Source organism: Rattus norvegicus, chromosome 15 (assembly GCF_021556685.1).
Source record: "Rattus norvegicus strain SHRSP/BbbUtx chromosome 15, alternate assembly SHRSP_T2T, whole genome shotgun sequence".
NCBI lineage: Eukaryota > Metazoa > Chordata > Mammalia > Rodentia > Muridae > Rattus > Rattus norvegicus.
In genome coordinates this window covers 16,825,211-16,846,176 of record NC_141548.1, presented here as the reverse complement: position 1 = coordinate 16,846,176, position 20,966 = coordinate 16,825,211, and the positions used below count along the sequence as shown (strand labels likewise).

At 46.4% G+C, this 20,966-nt stretch overlaps 1 protein-coding gene across 2 annotated transcripts in view; it reads left to right on the top strand.

Annotated features, from left to right (window-relative positions):
- Positions 1-20,966, top strand: part of Ptprg (protein tyrosine phosphatase, receptor type, G) — a 683,481-nt gene that overhangs the window by 27,905 nt on the left and 634,610 nt on the right.

Here is a 20,966-nt window from a genome sequence, read left to right as displayed (position 1 = left end):
TTAGTATGTAGTTATTTGAGGTCAGGTGCCGAGCCGCTGACACTTAGGCCACCGGACTTTTGGTGGTGGGGGTAGGAGGGACGCAACCATAATAGGTACAGGTTGTTAGCTTTGTATCTCTAGAGTGGCCAATAAGATTGGGCCCCGATCGATCGGGCAACCTACACATTCAAATTACTGGACTCCTGCTGTGTGTGGACCTTCTCAATGTTCCGTTCCTTGCATTGTTTACCACGGCAGACACATTCGTGTTTCTAAAAGTTGTAGAGGTCTCGTTACTACAATAGAAGAAAGCAGACCCCGGAGAGGGACGGACACACTGCAGAATCTTCTGCTCATCTTCTTCTGGGTCTCCAAAACTTACTAAGTATAATCTCCGGTCAGGAGCAGGAAGACTCAGATTTCAGTCAAGCTCAGCCGGCGGCAATTACAACAACATGCAGTACGTCATTGCCGCAAGTGTGGGCTGTATGTTTGCACTGGTAATTTGGACAGGCTGATACTATATGTGGGTTTCTTTGCTCTCTGTTTCTTTGTTTTGAAGCATGTATCCAGCCTCGGTCTTAAACTGGCTGTGTACCTAAAGATTATATTGAACTCCTGATTATATTGTTCTGTTTCCTCCTTTTCTTTTTTTTCCTTTTATTTATTTTGTTTACATGCATATACTGTAGCTGTCCTCAGACACACCAGAAGAGGGCATCGGATCCCAATTATAGATGCTTGTGAGCCACCATGTGGCTGCTGGGAATTGAACTCAGGACCTCTGGAAGAGCAGTCAGTGCTCTTAACCGCTGAGCCATCTCTCCAGCCCTGTTTCCTCCTTTCTAGTGCTGGGGTTACAAGGGCACACCACCAGGACCAGTTTATGTGATAAAGGGGAGCTGACCACATTCAGACTTCTGACCCATGCAAGCTTCTTCTGTTGGCTGACTTATCCATAACCGTCAGGGAAGACATTGAGATACCATGGCATGAGAGCGTGTTTGTGTATCCTGGGGTGTGGGTTTCAACACCTAGAAAAAAAGTGACGAAAGCCAATGGATGATAACACCTGGAGGATGGCAGTAAGTGTCGGGGAGAAGTGAGGGATAAGAGAGACCGGGCGTGACTAGTGCCAGCCAGTAGGGTTGCCATCTATTTTTAATGGTCCTCTCTGAAGTCAGTCTGTAAAAGCATCTTTTCGCCTGTCGAAATTGTCATCTGCGAGGCTTATTGCCTCTCTCTCTAACCTAGGTATAGAGACTTCTTCTAGTCTCTATACAATCTTATCTAGGCCTACAGTGTTTTCAGCCCCTGAGACTTCCTGCTGAATGAGCGCACTTGTTTTTGTTCTCTCTGAACTCTGGCTGGCTGGTTCACCTCAGCTGATCTGACTCAAACTCCTCTCCAAGTTTACTGATTTCAGTCTGGCTTTTCTTTCTTCTCTTGAATTACGTCGCTTGGCCTCATACTCACTTGGCAGTATGTTCCAGTCTTCTGTCTCCTTCTCCTTCTCTGGCTGGTTCTGTCTTCACCTGTGTCTGGCGTGTTTTCTGCAACCTGTCTTTGTATAGCTGTCCCAGTAAAACTGCCTCCTCTCCTCGCTCTGCACTGCCCTTTCAGTAACTTCTCTTTTTCTCTCTCTTCTCTTGAGAGTTGGGCGTATTCTATTTTGTCAAATCTTTCTCTGATTTGTCACTTTGTCTGCCGCTCAATTAGACATCCCTTTTAAACACGGATGCTTCCTTCTACAAACTCACTTTACCCGTCACTGCTTGGGATTAAAGGTGTGTACTAAGAGCATGTCTGTGTTCCAGCCACAGAGATTAAATGTGCATGCTAAACTAGAAACAGATTTTTTTTCCCCTCAGTAGATAACACAGCCTTTCGGATCAAATATTCTGCAACATCGGTTGACATTGAACATTTAAAGCAGGAAAGGCAAGCCCTCTGTGGTGGTGTGGAGCCGATGCTCAGCTATCGGTTCTGCTCTCAGAGTTTGTCTGGAGATGGCTTAGTCCATGAAGTGCTTGTTACTTAACCTTGATGACTGAGCCCTGTAGCCGAGCTGCCATGACCTATAAGCCCATGGGTGGGGAGGCAGAGACAGGTACTCCCTGGGGCTCACCTGCCAGCCAGCCCAGCCTTCTTGGCGAGTCGCAGGTTAGTGAGTGACTCTCAACAACAGCGCCATCCTCCAGGGGTTTTGTAGGCTGTTTTTGCACTCACTTTCCAGCCTGTGGGCCAGACTGCCCGCCCAAAGGTTGAGACGTCTGTCTTGCACACTTGGGTCTCCAGGCTGCCTATTTCACGGTCATTGCTCACTGAGCATGCGTTGGTGGTGGAATAAGGAGGTTAAAGTAATATCCCCCACTTTATAGTTAGAGAGAAGCTCACACACCCCAGAAAGAGTTGGGATCACAGTCCTTAGCACTAAGACCCACTTCCCTAAAGGGTGCCATCGCCAGTCACCCAGCCCACCCCTCTTCCGAAGCTAAGGCCAGGTAAGCACAAGCTGCCTTGTACAAACAGACCTTTAATTTTCTCTGTGGGTCACACTTAACAGTCCCTTGTTCATCCAAGACAGGGAAATTGATTTCAAATTACTCCCATATTGGTAAAAAACTCGAACTGCCATGCACGCTTTGTGGGACGAGGGAGGAAGTAGACCCATGGTTTCAGCTGCAGGAAAACTGGCTTAATTAACTGAGCACTGTCTGTCACTGTCACGCAGCTGCTGCATGAAGCTTGGTAGGAATACTACGTCACGGCTAGGAGGACAGCGGACACTGTCTGCTACGGAGGGATAGAGAGCATGGTTGACCCCTGGTCTGCACAGGGGCCGAGTTTTAAGGCCATGCTGTAGAGCCTGGAGGTATTGGGACTGCAGAGTGGAGGACTCGTGCTCTGGGCTTGGCTTCCCTGCTGCTCTGCCGATTTCACGGGTGCCCATGAGAGCAGGTTGTTACATAGTCGGGAATTTGAAGGCTGGTTATTAACCACAGTCTTTTAGGATTCATACTTGTGTAAACTTTCAATTGTGATACATTTAAGAAGTAACGGATGCCCCGAGTTCATCGGTTTTAATTAAATCTCATAGCACCTGACTGCCTCTGTTCTGGAGGCTGTCCCCGTGGCAGGTCGTCGTGTGCAAACTTTCATGACTCCACCTGCTCTTGGCATGATTGTTTGTGTCTGTATCTCCTTGGCGGCACTCCTCCCATCTGGCCTCTCCCTGTCAGGATGAGGACCGGTGACTGACTCATCGGAGTAGACGAGTTAAGGGCACATATTCCTTCCCTTTCTGTGTTACCGTGACCCAAACACCCAACACAGACAGACTGGGCAGAGATTTATTCGGACTCATGATTTTGGGTGGCCCAGTCCACTGTTGTTTGCTACCCTTTACTTGAGCAGGACACCATCGCAGCAGGGGGCGGGTGTAGAGGAGAGCTACTGTCTCATGCCTGGCCAGGAATCAGAGAGACCAGGAATAACAGTCTCTCTGGCCCATTGCATGAATGGCCCTCCCAATCACTTGAGTTAATTTTCCTCAAAGTATCCACAATCTCTAAGATAGCACTGCTTGGTGGAGAACAAGACAGCTCATGGGAGCAGTTTGTTTTTAACCCTTAGCAGGGTCCAGCCCGCTCCAGTGCCCCTTTGAGTAATGGTAGCTTCAATCACCCTGTTTTCAAACCTCATCACATTCCGAGAATTTACATGTCTTTTACAGGGAGGACAAAGCTCAACCCTTAACTTCCGCTCAGTGCTTTCAAGCTTCCTACTGGGACTACGTTCTTGTATGAGAGCAACTCACAAAATAAAAAGTAGGCACCAGAGCTCGTGTCGTACAGTAGTTCCAGTCCCTTCTGGCACGTCTTTGCACGTGTTCTCCCATATCTCCTTTCACCCAGCAGTGCGCTCACCATAATTTCCAGTTTTAAAAATGTATTGACTTATTATTTTATGCTGTGTGAATTCTTTCGGTGTGTGTGTGTGTGTATGTGTGTGTGTGTGTGTGTGTGTGTGTGTGTGTGTGCGTGTGTGTGTGTATCTCTGTTCCACTTATCAGGAACTATGTAGGAATATCAGAGAGTTTGCCTTTCTGAGACTGGCTAATTTCATTTAATACAATGATCATCAATTCTATCTGTTTTACTGCAGATCTTTCTTATAAACCTGGTACATTCAAGTGGAGCTTAGCACCTTGATACGCATTGCCTAATTCATTTCTCATGACATTTTGACGATATAGATCCAGCATTAGGGAAGGGATGAGTGGAGAGTACGGGGCTGGTACAAGGGACATTGGCACCCACAGACGCTCCTTAGATTCTGCCATAGTCTGACCAAGCAAATGCCACATCTCACGTACCTCCTTTACTGACTCTTGTCCTGGGAGAGGATATATTTCCATAGCTCTGATTCTCATTCAGTTGGTAAATGCTGAGTAAACACTTAACAGTGCCTCGAGTATGGGCTGTGACTCCTAAGTAATGTCACTTACTGTGCTTCATTCTGGCCCTGACAAGGAGAAGGTGCTAGGTCTTTCATAGCCACATTTCCTGACTAAGACAGGGAGTCCGCCTCTGTGCCTGATGTTTTCCTGGTGGCTTGCAACCCTTTGCTATTTTCTGTTGCCACGCAGTAGATGACTAGAAACTCAGTGACTACATGGTGAAGGGTAAGGAATTCGGCGTAAGGGTAAGCTAGGTCCTTTCTCAGGCTGAGGGCACAGTGTCAGCCACCCTTTGGGCACATTTGAGCCTTGGGGGCTGTGGGTGGGTAGCATTTAGTGTTCTGTGGTTACAGGCCTGAAGTGTCACCTCTCAAAACCAAGTATCTTTGCAACCAGGAGGGTCTCCACTACATGAACGTGTGCTTCTTGAAAGGTCTGGTCTCCACTATTTCTGGTGTCTTTGTGACGTTACTGTCTCACAATGAATTAATTCTCTTTCCAGTATGTCAGCTGATGAGGGACTTCAGGATATTGGTAAAATCCCTTCTTCACCTTTGCCATTAGTAATGCCAGGAATGAAACACAGGTACAGTCCCATCTTGGGATAGGGATTACATAGGGCGCACATCAAGGGAGAGTGGTGATTTGAATATGCTTGGTGCCAGGGAGTGGCACTATTTGGAGGTGTGGCCTTATTGGAGTAGGAGTGGCCATGTTGGCGGAAGTGTGTCACTGGGAAGGTGGTCTTTGAAAGACCTTCCTCCCAGCTGCCCAGAAGCCATTCTTTTCCTAACTGCCTTCAAATGAAGATGTAAAACACTCAGCTTCCCCAGCCCCACATCTGCCTCCATGCTGCCATGCTCCTACCTTGATGATAATGGACTGAACTTCTGAACCTATAAGCCAGCTCCAATGAAATGTTATTGTCCTTTATAATTTATAAGAGTTGCCTTGGTCATGTTGTCTTTTCACAGCAGTAAACCCTAAGACAGGGAGGAAGGGGTCTTATGCTATGTCAGAGGAAGAGAAAGACTGCATGTAGATGTGGAACCTAAAAAAGTTGCAGTCAGGGAGGAGACCACCAGGACTTATTAGGGGCTGAATGCAGGGTGGGCTGGGTAAATGCTGTAGAAACCTCCATGTAGAGCATGGTGCTGTTCTGGAAACCCAGCATACAGTGTAGAGATTGTAGTTACCAGTTCTGCAGTTTGAACTTGAGGTTCGCTGAGTGGGCTCGTCTTACCAGTTCACACACACATACGTGCAGAGGATCTGCGGCGAGGTGATGGATGTGTTTAGTAAATAGTGGTAATCATTTCTTAGTGTTTACATGGATCCCATGTTTCTGTTTCACACCTTAACTTCACGCAATTTAATTTGTCAGTTATATCTCAATAAAGCTTGGAAAATCAAGAAGAGGTGATGATCAGAGGGGCCGTGTTGGAATAATGGTGCCATGTTTGGGTCTTTTCCCCAGTTGTTCCACTCCTGGGTTCTGACTCAGGTCATTGCCCATCTTTCCCTGACTGCCTTAGCTAAACATGCCCATGGGGTTCATGTCCGTGTCAGGGCACAGGAAACAGCATGATGGTCTTTCTGGGAAGAGCCTAATTGTCAGTCCTTGGCTTGCATAGTATCCAGATGTGTTCTCAGAATTTTTGCAAAGAGTACCAGTTTTTTTGGCTTCATTATCTGAGGTACCTCTGTTTTCCATTTAGTTATTTTTAAAATTTAGATCTGAGGCTTTCATAACACAGATGGATTATATATAGATCATCTCTATTCCCTGTTCCTCCCCTCCAGCTCCTAGACTCTCTCCCACAACACCACCCTACAACTTCATGTCCTGTTTCTTTAGCCCACTGAGTCCTTTGGTGCTTCTAGAATAAGCATCTTGTTGCCTGGGCAACCTATCAAGGGCCACACCCTTAAGAAGACTGGTTCTTCCTCCCTAGTAGCTGTCCACTGCCCTCAGCTCCTCAACTAGGGTGGGCCTCAAATCTCCTCCTTCCTGTTATCGTTTAAATAATTCTTGGTTTCCGAGTTGAGACAGTGGTGCCTTGAAATTTGAGCTGGAAGAGAGAACGTGACACCCCATTGCTCAAAGCAGGGAGGACTTACTGTCAAAGAGTGGAAGGTGTTGGGTTCAGGAACGGCTGGGTCTAAATTCTTCAACCATGTGTCAACATAATGTAGTTTTAATGTGATTTAGTTTCCCGTGTGTACGGGTTTGTATGTGTGTGGGTACGTGCACACCTGTGTACATTTGTGCGTGTGCATTTGATGCCGTCGTTTTCCTTTACCGTTTGTTATTTTCTGAGGTAGGTCTTTTCACTGAACCTGGTGTTCATCAGCTCGGTGGGGTGGGCTAGTCAGCCAGCAAGCTCCAGGAAACCAATGCTATCCTCCTCTTACCAGTGCTAGGGTAACAGACACCGGTCATCGAGCCTGGCTCCTTTTTTCTTTAGTGTGGATGCTGGGATACAAATTTCATTCCTAAGCTTAGGCAGCAGCGCTTTCACAGACCGAGCCATCTCCACAGCCCCGTGTCAGTGGCATCTTCAGGCTGACTCTTTTGTTTTGAAAGCTTCTGTGATGTCGGTAATGAGAAGGTGACTACCCTCTCCTCTGAGCTCTTAGAACAGTGGTTCTCAACCTGTACGTTGTGACTTTTTTTGGGGGAATCACATATCAGATATCCTGCATATCAGATATGTATTTACATTACGATTCATGACGGTAGCAAAATTGCAGTTATGAAGTAGCAACAAACTACTTTTATGGGTGGGGGCGTCGCCACAGCACGAGGAACTGCGTTAAAGGGTGGCAGTGTTAGTAAGGTTGAGAACCACTGTTCTAGATGCTTGCACGATATACATCGTTTCCTATTTGTCAGGAGTAAAACGTTGACCCAGGCTAGATGCCTGCTTTCCTCTCAGTGACTTGGTCCAGGATGTTGTCTCTCTCTGTGCTAAAGCTAGGTGTCTTCCTCCGCTCTCAGCCTATGGAATGGCATTTTCTTAGGCAGCATGGATCTTTGGCAAGAGAAAAAAGAAAGTCCTTGACAAGTGATCACTCAGGAGCCCAATGTGATCAGGACACCCCGGAACAGATCAACTTAATCTAATTCCAGGTGTTTCTAATTGGTATCCTTTGCCCTGAATCCTCCACACTATAGCTGACACCTTGGTTGCTAGACTTTCTATAGGGTCCAATCAGGCATTCTCAGCACGGGCATCCTTTAAAGACTTAGGAATAACATCTCTAGTATTATACCATGGGGCAGCAGGACTCTGACTCTACTGTATTCCTAGGATTTATTGACACTGAAATGTCTCAGACGTCACACTAGCCAGATGTCACAGTCGTGGGCCCCGAGCCTCATCTCTGTTGCTGTCATATGGGATTTTTCTTCCTCAAAAGGAGGCAGTCCTGTTCACTCTTTGAACTTTACATGCTTTATTTATTTATTACTATTATTATTTTTTTTAAAGGAAGGGTCTGAACAAAGACCCAGAATGTGGCTGGAATCTGATTTAGCCTGTTTCTTGCCTCCTGCTTCTCCTTGGAAGTAAGTTTTTTCTTGGCGGAGGTATGGCGGCAGCAGTTAGATTTCCGAGTTTTGGCAGTTATTTGACCTATTTTCTCCATCAGTTGTCTATAAAAGGCAGATACTGGAGTTATAAACCAAATAAATGCCATCTGGCCCAAGAAGCTGTAGGACCGAGGCAAGAGAGCAGCAGGGAGTGGCCCGACTGCAGCGAGCTGGATATAACTTGCCTCTTGTCCGGGGCCAACTTGGTCTGGCTTGAATTGGTTTTTGCCTTGCAGGAATTTGAGCCAGTGCTGTGAAATCATTCTTACGTTTCAGTAGAAACCAGAGGGCCGAAGTTTTCCTTGATTAGCTCAGCGTTTAAAGCTTGCTAGTGATATGAAGGATGAAGTCGTCCACTGCTTTTGGTCCAGGTTTGCCCTACGTGTGGCCCACCCAACCTCTGCAGTCTGTCTTGTCCTGTACAGACGCCTTTTCGGAGATGCGTTTTGGTCCTGAAGCAGCATCTCGACCACCATCCTTCTTCACAAAGCCTCGATTTAGCTTGGAAGTCTTTAGCTGGGGGAGGAGCCAAACTCCAGCTCTGCGTTGGACTTTTGGGGGTTATTTAGAGTCCGTCTTCGTGATTGGTTCAGCACTGAACATGTGATCTGGCTTGTTGCTGAAAGCCAGGAGACTCGGTGACAGTGGCTGTAGCAGATTTCTTGCAGCCTCGTAGATGAAGGCAAAGTTGTCCTCTTGACAATATCCTACGAAACTAAGTATTGTGGGTAGTTTTCATCTCGTGTGTGTGTGTGTGTGTGTGTGTGTGTGTGTGTGTGTGTGTGTGTGTGTGTGCGCGCGTGCGCGCGCGCGAGTAGGCTAACCCAGGTGGCCAGCAAACTCTGGGGATCCACATTACTCTGTCGCCCCCAGCACTAACATCACACGCATATGCTCTCTCACCTGACTTTTTTTTTTTTTCTTTCTCTTTTTAAAATAGTTCTGGGTATAGAGCTCAGGTCTTCATGCTTACGTGACAAGCACTTGAGCCATGTCCCCCGGGCCTTCCTCTTTCAAAGTAAGTTATAGCTTTGCAGTTTAGAGCAAAACAATGTTTTCTTGGTTCTTCTCAAATCATATAGGTTACTGTTTCTACCCTTTCCCCAGCTGTGGAAAGCTAAGAGCCTGCATGTATGTGTAGGAATAGCGCCGATTGAATCCTGGTCACACACAACTACGTTCTGTTCGTAAGTAACCGCTTTTAGTCGGGCAGCATGGAGAGGCAGTGAGGCACGCAGGAAGATGTATGAATTCTGATGCCACCACGGGTTGGGTTTGAAGCCAAGCTACCTGTGGAATTTTCTGGCTTCTGGACCTTAGCAAATAGCTTATTCTCTTTGTGGCTCAGTTTCCTAATCTGTGAGATGAAAGTGATTCTGACACTGTCCTGGTCGGGATGGGAGAATTAACAATTTAACACGTCGCTACATTGAAGGTACTTGGGATTGTTCCTTGCACACTCTGAGTGCCGTGCATGTTTGCTGTTCCCAGTAGTCCAAATAACTCATGAAATCTGCAGCTCACTGCTGGCCGTGTCATCAGTCTTCCTTAGATATTTCAGAAGACCCTAATCAATCGGTAGATGCACTGTCACTGTCTGTTAGGTTACAAGTGAGTTATTGCTGGATATAGAGATGGCTGTGAGAGGTTAGCTTGTGTGAGAGAGTCTCCATGGGCCAATGATGCAGGCTTCCATCCAGCAGGTATTCTGGGTAATAAAGAGATTACATAGTGTGCTTGCCTAGCTTGATCTGGATCTGGCTGTACTCAGTTAGCCCAGGCTAACTGTCGAAAGAAGCGCTAAGCATCCCTCAGCACTTAACACTGTGGTGTGTGGTATTTAATAACACAAACATTTCTCTGTTAAGCGACCATTCCTTTCAAAGGCAGGCAGTCTGTCCTTTTATTTATTCTTTCACTGCCTGGTTTTTTTTTTTTTTCTGAATGGCAAGAATGATGCCAGTTTATGAATAGGAATCTCAACTGTCTGTGATACTTAACAATATGAGATTTAGGAGATCAGACCTGTTGACCTTGGAAGAGATCCTGGAGGGCTGTTACATTGCCAGGCCTTGGTGACAGACACCCTGTAGAACTATGGCCCTGTGAGGACTCAGGAACATCATGTAGTGCTGCGATCCTGGGATGGTCTGTAGCAATCTCCCCCCACCCCCACCCCCACCCCCTACGGCGTCATCCTGTAAGCGCATACTTTTGTGAGGGCATCTATAAGGTCCCTGGCATGATGCGGTGACACTCTGTAAGATGTGGTTACAACCTCGCTAGGGCATCACTCACCCTTCTTGGACTCTAGGTCTTCATGTGTGGGGTGGGAATACTGATCTCTCGGAGGCTCCCTGTGGAGCACCCGGAGTCCTGTGTGTAAGCCGGCCAGCCCAGAGCCATCGCTGTCTCGCTTCTCGCTTTACTCTCTTCATTCCATCTATTTGTAGCTAGCATCTTGGTTTCGGGTCAGCTCTGTGTGCCGTCAAGCTCAATCAGGCCTCCACCACTCTCCTTCCTACCAACAGCTCACTGGCTAGTTGAATTGCGGATGTGGCAACAGCCAATACTGCACTGAACATGCCTTGGCCCTGTACTAATAAAGCTTTATTTAAATTTCATGTTCTTTTAATGTGTCATAAAATAAGATTTTTCTTTTTCTTTTTTTCAACCAACCACTTAAAAATAGATTTCCTTTCCCCTGATCACTTTACCTGAGGCCATACAGAAACATGGGGTGGGAGAAGTTTGCTGCCCTCCTGGGTTTAAAAGCTCATTGATAAACTGTATTAGAACCCAGGCAGTAGGAGGCTGTCCTTAAAGGACTTTGTCTGACCACACCTTTTTGTTTTTGGACATGGTCTCACTATGTACCTCTTGTTGTCCTGAAACCCACTATTTAGACCAGGCTGGTCTAGAACTCCCAGAGATCCTCCTGCCTCTGCCTCCCTAGTGCTGGGAGTAAAAGCTGTGTACCACCATGCCTGGCTGTGGTCACACCTTTGAAAAACATCAGTCTGGAGAAGGTCTGGAGACTCGAGTGTGACCAGAAAGCACTTATGCTTCCTTTGTCTTAGTGGATCTGGATAATGGCATGTGCTGTCTGTGAGCCCAGGGCTCCTGTCTCCGTGTCTTTAGACAGGAGGCTGTTTTCATGCCTTCTCCTGACTGTTTTGACCCTCTGCTTTCTCTTCTCCCGTCTCCTGCATTAAAGGTGCATTAATGTCTTCTCAGTGCGATACTTTAAGAGTTCTTAGAACGAGCAGGGAGCAACGCTACCCCATAACAGCGCATCATCAATGGAAGAGGGCTTGTTGGGTTGTAAATCACTGAAGAGCTACAGTGGCATCAGCTCCAGGGACGGAGTAGGATCCTGTGGTCTACTTACCCAGGTTCCGGATTCTCTGCTTCCTGGAATTTTTATTATTATTATATTAGACTTGTAGTCATCTGGTGGAAAGTCTACTGCTGTGAACCAGCCATCCGTGACAAAGCACAGGTCAACTTTGTCGCCTGGGCCCCTCCATTCCTCCGTGTCTGCTCACCTGCAGTGGGAAAAGCTTTGGCTACAGCTTCAGTGGGCACTGCAAGCACCTTCTGCTTAGCTGGTGAAGACTGAGAAAGACGTATTTCCTCTAGATGCAAAGAGGAGCTGACACCCTTTAGCCCAGCCGCACCACAGCAGATGCATTTGATGATGATAAGATACGTTTTTTAAGAGAATAAATACCTTATACTTCCCAATTTAATGCAGAGAGCTAAAAACATGGGGTTTTTGTTTTCGTTTTTTGTTTTTTGTTTAGCATAGACCAGAGACATTTTTGAAGTCTTTTCATCTAGCAGAACCAGCTTCCCTTCCGTCAAAGCACCGGTATTGCTTCAATATTTAGGTATTAATATTCCCTTGTGGCTCAATCAGCTCTTTGAAAATGAATTTCTCGGCACTGCTGTCATAATTAAAGACAGACATGCTGAGGTGAATGGGAATTTGTGTGTTTCTGAGATTGAAAGGCTGCGTTGAGTCAAATGAACATCCTCTCAAGGTTAAGTTATCTATTTAAGTCCCTCCCAATTACCGTGCCAGGTACAGTCTTTGATGAGATGCAGCGGGTACAAATGACTTAGTCTGTGGAGAGAAATCCTCCGTGGGAAGGGAAGCCACGGAATTAGAGTGAACTGGACGGTGTTTATTATCAAGGGAGAATAGTTACCTAAATTGAGCACAGCAGAGGGTCAGTAAAACACCAGCCATTATTGGGTTACTAGGGTGTCGAAATGGAAGATCAGAACGGTGGCTTTCTTCTTCATTTGAGCCGTTTGGACCTCAGCCATCTCCCAAAGGCTGTTGAAGGATGGGTCCTTGCTCACGGTGCTTTGGGGAGGGCCTGTGTGCTCTGAGGGTGGGGCATGGTTCAGTCACGAGGATAAATTTTCGATGGGGATTTTGGGATCCTGGCCCTTCCTGTGTTTTACTGCTTCCTGGCTGGCATGTGGAGAACAAGTGTATTCTTGACTCTCTAGTATATTCCTGCCACGATGTATTTACTGCCTTGGCCCAGCCCCAGAGCAACATGGCCAATCAGCCGCTGAGGGGAACGTCTGGAGCTGGGAGCCGAAATAAACCTTCCTTAGCTATCTCAGGTATTCGTCACAGGAAAGGAAATCTGTCAGCACACCGAGTATGCTCCTTAAGGGGAGAAGAACCACAAGGTGGCCAGAGTCCCAGACCACCAGCAGATAGTGTGAACTGCATCCGATGGAGAAGTTGTCTCACCGAAAACAGCTCTCACAGCCTAGCTCTCTACAGCCAGTCCGAGTCTCATTACCTTTCTCTTTAATAGAAACCAAAGACTCTGCCTTGTGCTTTCCACTTGAACTTCTGCTGACAGACCTCTAAGTAGTTTCCCTGCTTTCAGGGCACTGGGGGCATGCAGTACTGGCATCTGGAAATATGCCTTTCTGCTTCAGTCCCTCAGCCACTCTGGTCTCTTCTCACTCCTGTCTGGGTGTCTGTGGGTCTGTCTCCCTTCTGTCTCCCCATCGTTTCGGATTAGCTGTGTGGGGTTGCCTGGATGGTCTAGTGTAGGCTCTGGAGTCGCACTGCCAGGTTCAAATCCTTAGCTGTGTTTCTCACCAACTTGTGTACATAACCGAAAACTTTCTGGGGTTTGGCCTCTCCCTCTTTGAGTTGGTTTCAGATATAGCTTTACTTGAGCAATCCTAATCCCTCTGAGATTTTTATTGAGAAAAAATGACTTAACATGGAAATAATTTAGTTCGTTGATTTCTACTTAGTGAGCTCTATATAGATGATAATCCTTAAAAAGAGACATTGAGTGTGTGTGTGTGTGTGTGTGTGTGTGTGTGTGTGTGTGTGTGTGTGCATGCACGTGCGTGCAGAAGACGGCTTTGGGGGGTCTCAGTCCTTGCCTTTGCCTTGATCGTTTTCTTCCTTGAGTGCAAGGCTAGATGGCCCACGAGCTCCCGGGACTTCTCCATCTTCTTGCTTTCTTGCTATAGGAACACTGGGACTCCAGATGTGTGCTACTGTGGTAGCACTATGTGGGTTCCGGCCTGCCAGCCCAGTTCCTCATGCTTGTATGGCAAATGCTTTAGTCACTGGGCTGTCTCTCCAGCCTCAGGGACAACGGGTTTGCTGTGAAATATACTTCTTCTAGCATCTCAACACCTTGGAGTTTTGGATAGCCGTTCTGTCCCTTGTAGATAATATCTTAAGCATCCCTTTCCCACCTCAGTAACCCTCCTGTCTCTCTGTCCTGGAGGGATGTTCCACCTTCAGACTCTGTATGCACACGTCACATCAGAGGTTAAAGAGAAAGAGTTGCAACAGTGACAGCAACCATAACGTAACTGTTTCGCCCTACCATGTTTGGGTCCATCCCTCTACTGAGTCATTATCTCCCTCTGGGTGCTTGGGTGCACGCATGGTTTCAGTAAGCAAGGATCGTCTTGTAAATGATCACAATTGAAGTTCACAGTGTGGTTCTCAGACTGCACTCAAAGGTGCCAGAACAAAGGAAGGCATTCAGAATCCTATGCGCTCTTCGTCTTCTTCAGGTCTGGGGCACTTTCCCAGGCTTCCTTGGCTTTCAGGACCAGGATGCATTTGTAGATAGCACACCACTTAGTTTGTGGACTGTCCCCTAGTTTTGCTTTGCCCGCTGTTCATCTTCCAGCATCCTGATTCAGGTCTTGCATCAGGACCGTAGAACCACAGATATGGTGCCCGTTCTTTTTAGTCCTTTCTGTTAGGTGGCACAGCATGTCCACTTGCCTTTGTGCTCTTGTATGCGTTCAGCTCCAGTTACTTGATGAAGGTGGCATCTGCTGTGATTCCCCATCATAAAGTCACCCCCTACTTACCTCCTTGGTAATAAGCACCTTATGTGCAGCTTTTGGATACTCTGGTCATGAAGGTTTTAACCTGCTCATTTATTTATATGGTTGAGAACTTAAGGAATTCTCTTTTAGTTAACGGGTTATAATTCCTCATCGTTCTTTGGTATGCAGATCACCTCGCATTCAGAGAGTAGCTCCAGGGTCCCTTTAGAACTGTCTGAGTCATTTTATTCCAATACTTTCTTACTCCGTGGAACAAGAAGTCCCAGGCACACTGTGGTTTGCTGCATCCTGCTTCGAGTTTTGGCTCAGGAACACAGTAGCCAGTGGACTTGTGATTCCCATCAGAGAAGAGTGATATACGAAAGCCAGGACTAGACGTTGTGTGTGCACATTGCTCCTAGGGTGCTGCAGCTCCCAGACCTCCTAAGTAATTAACAGGCTATAGTGATTGGTGAGCATTATGTCTTGCTAGCCCCAGGCTCACCCTGCTGTCCCCACTGTACGTGGCATGGTCCGTTTTAGTGTTCTTTTGTGTGCATTAGTACCTCTCTCCTCTAACAAGAGGGAAGCTTGGCTCTTACTGACTTGTGTGTAGTATTTTGCTTTTATCCAATGCATTTCAGGCCACTCTCCTGTGCAGATGTGGCATCATTTCTTCTGGATATCAGGATTCTGCACCAAGCTCTTTCTCTTCACAGATATGGTTATGCTCCTTGCCGTAGTAGGTACCATTTTGGTTGGACACATACCCATTGAACATGAAGAAGGCATGCCTTCCTTCAGTAGAGCACAGAGCCATGTGCGGGTCTCTGGACATGGAGGAAGGGTGTATACAACTCATTTACCTCACTTCATCCTTCCCCTTGGGTTGTACATAAAATACACTTTTTTTTTGTAACATCCCTGATATGGCTCTGTGTCATTGGCTGCTGTTACTTGGGCAGCGGTGGCCGCATCTTGGATCTAAGGCATGGCTGCAGATCTGATGCTTGGGTTTGAGAAGACTGGAGAAACACTATTCCTGGTGGCCCTGTGCAGGTTGTGGAGTAGATAGGATAGGAAGACAAGGGACGGAAAAAGGCCTGGTGGAGGCCTGGGAGAAGCACTGAGTAGCTGGCTGTGCGTTCTATCTGAGACTCACTGTAAGTAACCCTGTGCTTGGTATTTGAAGGACAACTCTAGGTTAGTGTGACCCTTTCACCCTTCAGGTTAACGTGGACCATGTAAGCCAGTCCCCAAGGAGACCATGGGAGGAACTGCACAATTGTCTGGCAGGGGTCCTGCATACAGAGACCAGTTAAGCAGTCTGTCCGATGGGGCAGGATAGCCTGATAGGAGGTGAGGTAGGAATCAAAGGAGGTCCACCCAGCTAGGCTTTGACTCCCTCTTCTAGCTTCCAGATGAAGGACTGAGGGGTTCGAGCAGGTTCGTGGTCCCAAGGGTATATAGTGTTTTGTCAGAGCCCGTGCCTGCTTTCTCCTCCTTCTCCTCCATGGAAGCTTACCTCAAGAAGACGGTGTCAGTCACACACAGATATTCCAGGAACCAGATGGCCTTCATTTCTCTCTCCCTGATTAGTTCTATAAACCTAATTGTCCAACTGAGAAAGGCTTGATTTTACAGGCGTATAGGGGAGTCTTGCTGTTTGCAGCTTTCCACACACACACACCCCCTTTCCTGCCAGAGGCTGTGTTCAGCAGGAGACCCTGTACCGAACACTAGAGAGATTTGGAAGATGTGTCTGTGTAAGGAGTCACCATGTACAGATAGGTCTGAAAACATTTCGCTTAATTCCGTGAGCTTAAGGTGTGCCCAGTGTGTTTCTCAGAACCTCCGAGGTGCACTGTCTTTTCCTTTGTCATATTTTAAATGGCTTTGACTGACAGCAGGAAGCTCGTGTATCCCTTTTCAGAAAATGTCTGCATTAATGCCCCGTAGGCGAAGGCCTGGTAAGTGCAGGAGACCATATTAAGGAATTATAATGTAAAAATTATGCTGAATTATAAATGTGCAGGAACACATTATTCTAACTAATTATGAAGCTTACAAAGAGGCCAAGTGGTACTTGGTAAATCTGATTATTTAGGGTGGTAGGAAAACTATTTTTTGCAGCCCTGGAAATATTATGCGTCATGCCTTTTATGCAGAGTAAAGATAATAGTGGCTAGAATACAGGATTAGCCATGTGCTGTCTGAAGGATGGCAGGCTTAAAAAATCCATTTGTATTTCTGGAAAATTGTCTTAATAACCCACATGCCTTTCCAATTTGAAATATGAAAGTTAAGTAAAGTTTGTGGAGAGCCATATCCATTAAGGAACTGGTGAAAACAGTCGGGCCACCTAAGCCTGGATTGTAGTGTTAGGGGTATGTGTGTTGTGAAAGTGTGTTCATAGTGTAGTGTCAGGGTGTGAGGGACATGGGTTGTGGGCATGTGTGCCCTGCTAACATTTAAGCTGTGAATTCGAATTGTATCCCCATGCAAGTTTTTAATGAAGACTGCAACATGGCGGGGTATTCTAAATTAGGCCTGATTATAATTGCAGATGGTAATTGAGCCTTTGGAAGCTGTTTTCTTAAACTGTTACATAAAAATTGTCTTTTTTAGGATTGGTTTGCAGAAGTTTAGCGGTTGTTTAGGGGAAAATATCTTTTAGCTCCCCCTCTCCATTCACAGTGTATCTATCTTCTTAAAGAGCCTTTGGATCTGGAAACATTTTTGCCTAGGACTTTCTCCATAATGGATCAGATATATTTTTGGCCCTCTCCATGATAGATGTTTTCCAGATGTCCCCTGGACAAAGCAGTTATATTTTCTTTTACTGTCAAAAGGACGAACCTCAGTGTGTTTGCTAGTCACAGCACCTTGACTTAGCCTCCTTCTGTCTGGAAGGCAAATATGAGCTTATCCAGTATTCCAGAAAGGATTTCGAGTGTGGCTCGACATCAGCTGGATGGCTTCTATGTGGACTTACCTGTGAATGGAAATCAGATGTGCCCTGGTTCTCTCTGTTAATAGGTGTGTAGACCTGCTTATTCAGGCACCCACGATCACAACTTCAAGATTTCGCTGCCTCTCAGGGGATGTTTGACAACATCTGGCTTCATGTGTCCTTCCTTCCTTCCCTCCCTCCCTCCCTCCCTCCCTCCCTCCCTTCCTTCCTTCCTTCCAAATTTAAAATTACATGTGTTCAATTGTGTGCACGTGTGTCACACACATGCACAGCTGCCTTGGTGTTCCTATGGCAACCAAAGGATGATCATCAGGAGTCGGTTCTCTCCATCCACCAAGTGGGTTGTGAAGATCAAAATCAGGTCACCAGGCATGGCGTAGGTGCCATCTCCCTGGTCCTTGCCTTTAGTTCAGTCTTGGTATTCTTTGGTATTTGTCAGGTACAGCATGGCACATAGAACAGCTCCATAAGGCCAGGAGGGCAGCTGATGAGAAACGCACAGAGCCTGTGGTGCGCTGGATTCCAGCTGTAACAATGGGCATGGGTTCTCTGGATCAGCCGTCCTCTCATTCTTTTTACAGTTTTGGGGAGGCATTAAGTTAACTATCAATTCATAAAAAATACTCTTTTCTGGCGAGGGGCAGAGTCCAGCACTCGAGTGTTTGGCTAGTATGCAGGGAAGCCCCAAGTGTGACCTGTTGTATTCCCCTACCCCCCAACCATCGTCTCAGCCAAAAGAAAAAGTGAAAATGAAGCCAAAGGTGAACCCCAATCAGCGCTGGACTGTGTAACCTATTCCTGCCGGGCACTGGGTTTGCTCACGGGCCCCGGGGAGCCTCTGCTTCGACCTTGACCAAGTCTGCTTTTGTAGTGGGGCATTTCACTGCTTCAGTGTTAGCTCTCCTGGGTGATAACTTCGTCAAAAGGTGCTGACAGAACTATCTGAATCGTACGGTCATTCTCTTTCGTTGAGAATTCTGGCTGCTGAAGGCTGGAGGTGCATAGAGTTATCGTGCATAATTCTGTTACAGTCTGTCCACAGTCCAGAAAAGGAGGAATCCTGGGAACTAGTAATGAATAGAGAAACAGAAGGACATTCTTGAACAGTGACACTTTCATTTTATCCATCTATCTATCTATCTATCTATCTATCTATCTATCTATCTATCTATCTATCTTTCTATCTATCTATCTATCTATCTATCTATCTATCTATCTATCTATCTATCTATCTATCTATCTATCCATCCATCCATCCATCTATCTATCTATCATCTATCATCTATCTGTGTATATGTGTGTGTGTGTGTGTGTGTGTGTGCGCATGTGCACTGTGTATCATGGTGCGTGTGTGGAGGCCAGAGGGCAATTTACTGTGTTTTTTTTTTTTTCCCTTCACCATGTGAGTCCGAGGGTTGATCTTAGTTACATCATGGGTCTTGGCTGTAAGGGCCTTTCCCTACAGAGCTTTTTCTCTTGCTTTTGATGTTTATTCTGTTCTCCACAAGTGGAGGGGATAAGGGGGGAAGATGTCAGAGCTCGGGTACGTTTTTGTAGCTGTGTGCACCCCACCATTAAGCACGTGTAGGGAACTGAAATTGCAATTTGCCTGTATATGTTGACAGTAATCTTTCCAAAAACAATTCTTTTTTGTTTTTAATTCAGGCAGCCAGCAGTAGTAGCCAGTGATAGGTGGGGCTATTGATGTGAATCGAATCTGCAGAGAGAAAATTGGATTTGGTTGTAGTATGGACTTACAGTGAGGTAACCCACAAATGTGTAATAATTAGCCATGGTTTGCCCCAACACCAGGTACTAATCGAATCCCTGCTCCTGGTAACTGACAGCCTAGTGCAGGAGTGTTTTGTTTCCCTCACCAGTGATTGGAGGGCCTCTAGTGATGTCAACAGCATCCTTCCTTTGGGTGTTGAGGATTGATTCTTGAAGTAAAACATCCTTTGGAGAGCTGGAGTATGGATCAGAGATCGTCACTGATCACCTAGTCTTATCAGTAAGGACATTTTTAAGTGTGCCCTCAGCACTGTAGAAGCCTGAGGTTGAGTTTGGGAATCTTTTTGATAGCTCTAGGCCTTATTCATTGAGACAGGGTGTCTCAGTGGAACCCCCAACACACCAGTATGACTTTTGTGGGAATTTTTGTTTCTTCCCTCCAAGTGCTAGGATTACAGGCGAGCTGCTGGGCCTACAGGGAATTTATGTGGCTGCTGCGTATTTGAGCTCCTGTCCTCCTGGTTTTGTATAGCAGGTGCTTAATGTGCTGAGCTATGTCTGCAGATCAACCTAAAAATTATATAAAAATATGTTATTTTTATTATATGTCCCCCCTCACAGACACACAGACACACAGACACACACAGACACACAGACACACAGACACACACACACACACACACACACACACACACACACACACACACACACAGTGATTTAACAGGCCTGGGCAGATGACTTGGGAGACAGAGACAGGAGGATTCTGGGGTTTGGGCTAGCCAGACTTGCTGAATGGGTGTGGTCTAGGTGAAGGTGGAGACCTTCCTTTACTCAGAAAAAGAAGAGAGAGCTGGAGAAAGGCAGTTGATGTCATTGTCTAGCCTCTATGTGTACCCACACAGGTTTGGACACACATGAACACATACATGCTTCCCCCTCCTCAATAAATTAAATGATTTAACATTGATCATGTGATTCTGTATGATTATGTAGTGGGAGCTGCAACTAGGATTGCGTTAACACTAAAGAGTCAGACTAAGTCCCCTGCGGCTCAGTCATCCCTCAGACATCACTCATCCCTCAGACACTGCGTCTTAGATGTGCCCCCAGCACTTGATCTCACTTATTTCTTTTCTTCCCCCCTCTTCCTATGTTTGCGTTCTTTCCTTTGTTGAGAGGAGATGAGCAGGCACAGTATGTAGATGTATAACCATGTCTCCTCTGGCTCAGAGTCTGTGGATTAAGAGCGTACAGCTTCCAGTCAGGATGGTCGCAGTATTCAGATTAGTGAGAGAAATCAGCACTGTTCCTTTGTTCAGGCTGTGCTGGCCAGGTGGCCTCTGGGTGAGCTTGTTAGCAAATCTCTACCTTTTCATATCTGTAGACTGTGGTTACCTCTCTGGAGCATGAAGTAAACATGTAAGGCCCCCAGCACAGGGCTCACATTACATAACTCTTTAATTTTGCCTTTAGAGTTTCCTCAACAGTTTCTGGTCTTGGAAGCCCTGAGAGTATCAGTCCCTCTGCTTCTGCCCCCCTGTCTGTGCCCTGTCTCCTGTTTCTTTCTTTTGAGTCAGATTCTCGATAAGTAGCTCAGCTTGCCTTGAACTTCCTCTGTCCTTATGTCTCCTGTTGTGACCGTAGGTGTGTAGCACCCTGAGTGTCCCTAAGATCATATTGTGAAGGTCTTTATTCCTCCTCATAAAGATCTCCATAGCACAATGGATGGCACCCTGTGTTCTCGGCATAGACCATTTGTTTCCTCTTTTCTCATGAAAGGAAGCCCAAAGCCTCAGCTTGCTTTCGTGGGGACTATTCTGGCCTTTCCCCATCACTGTGCTTAGAGGATAACCTAATTCTTAGAAGCTAGGTAGGAA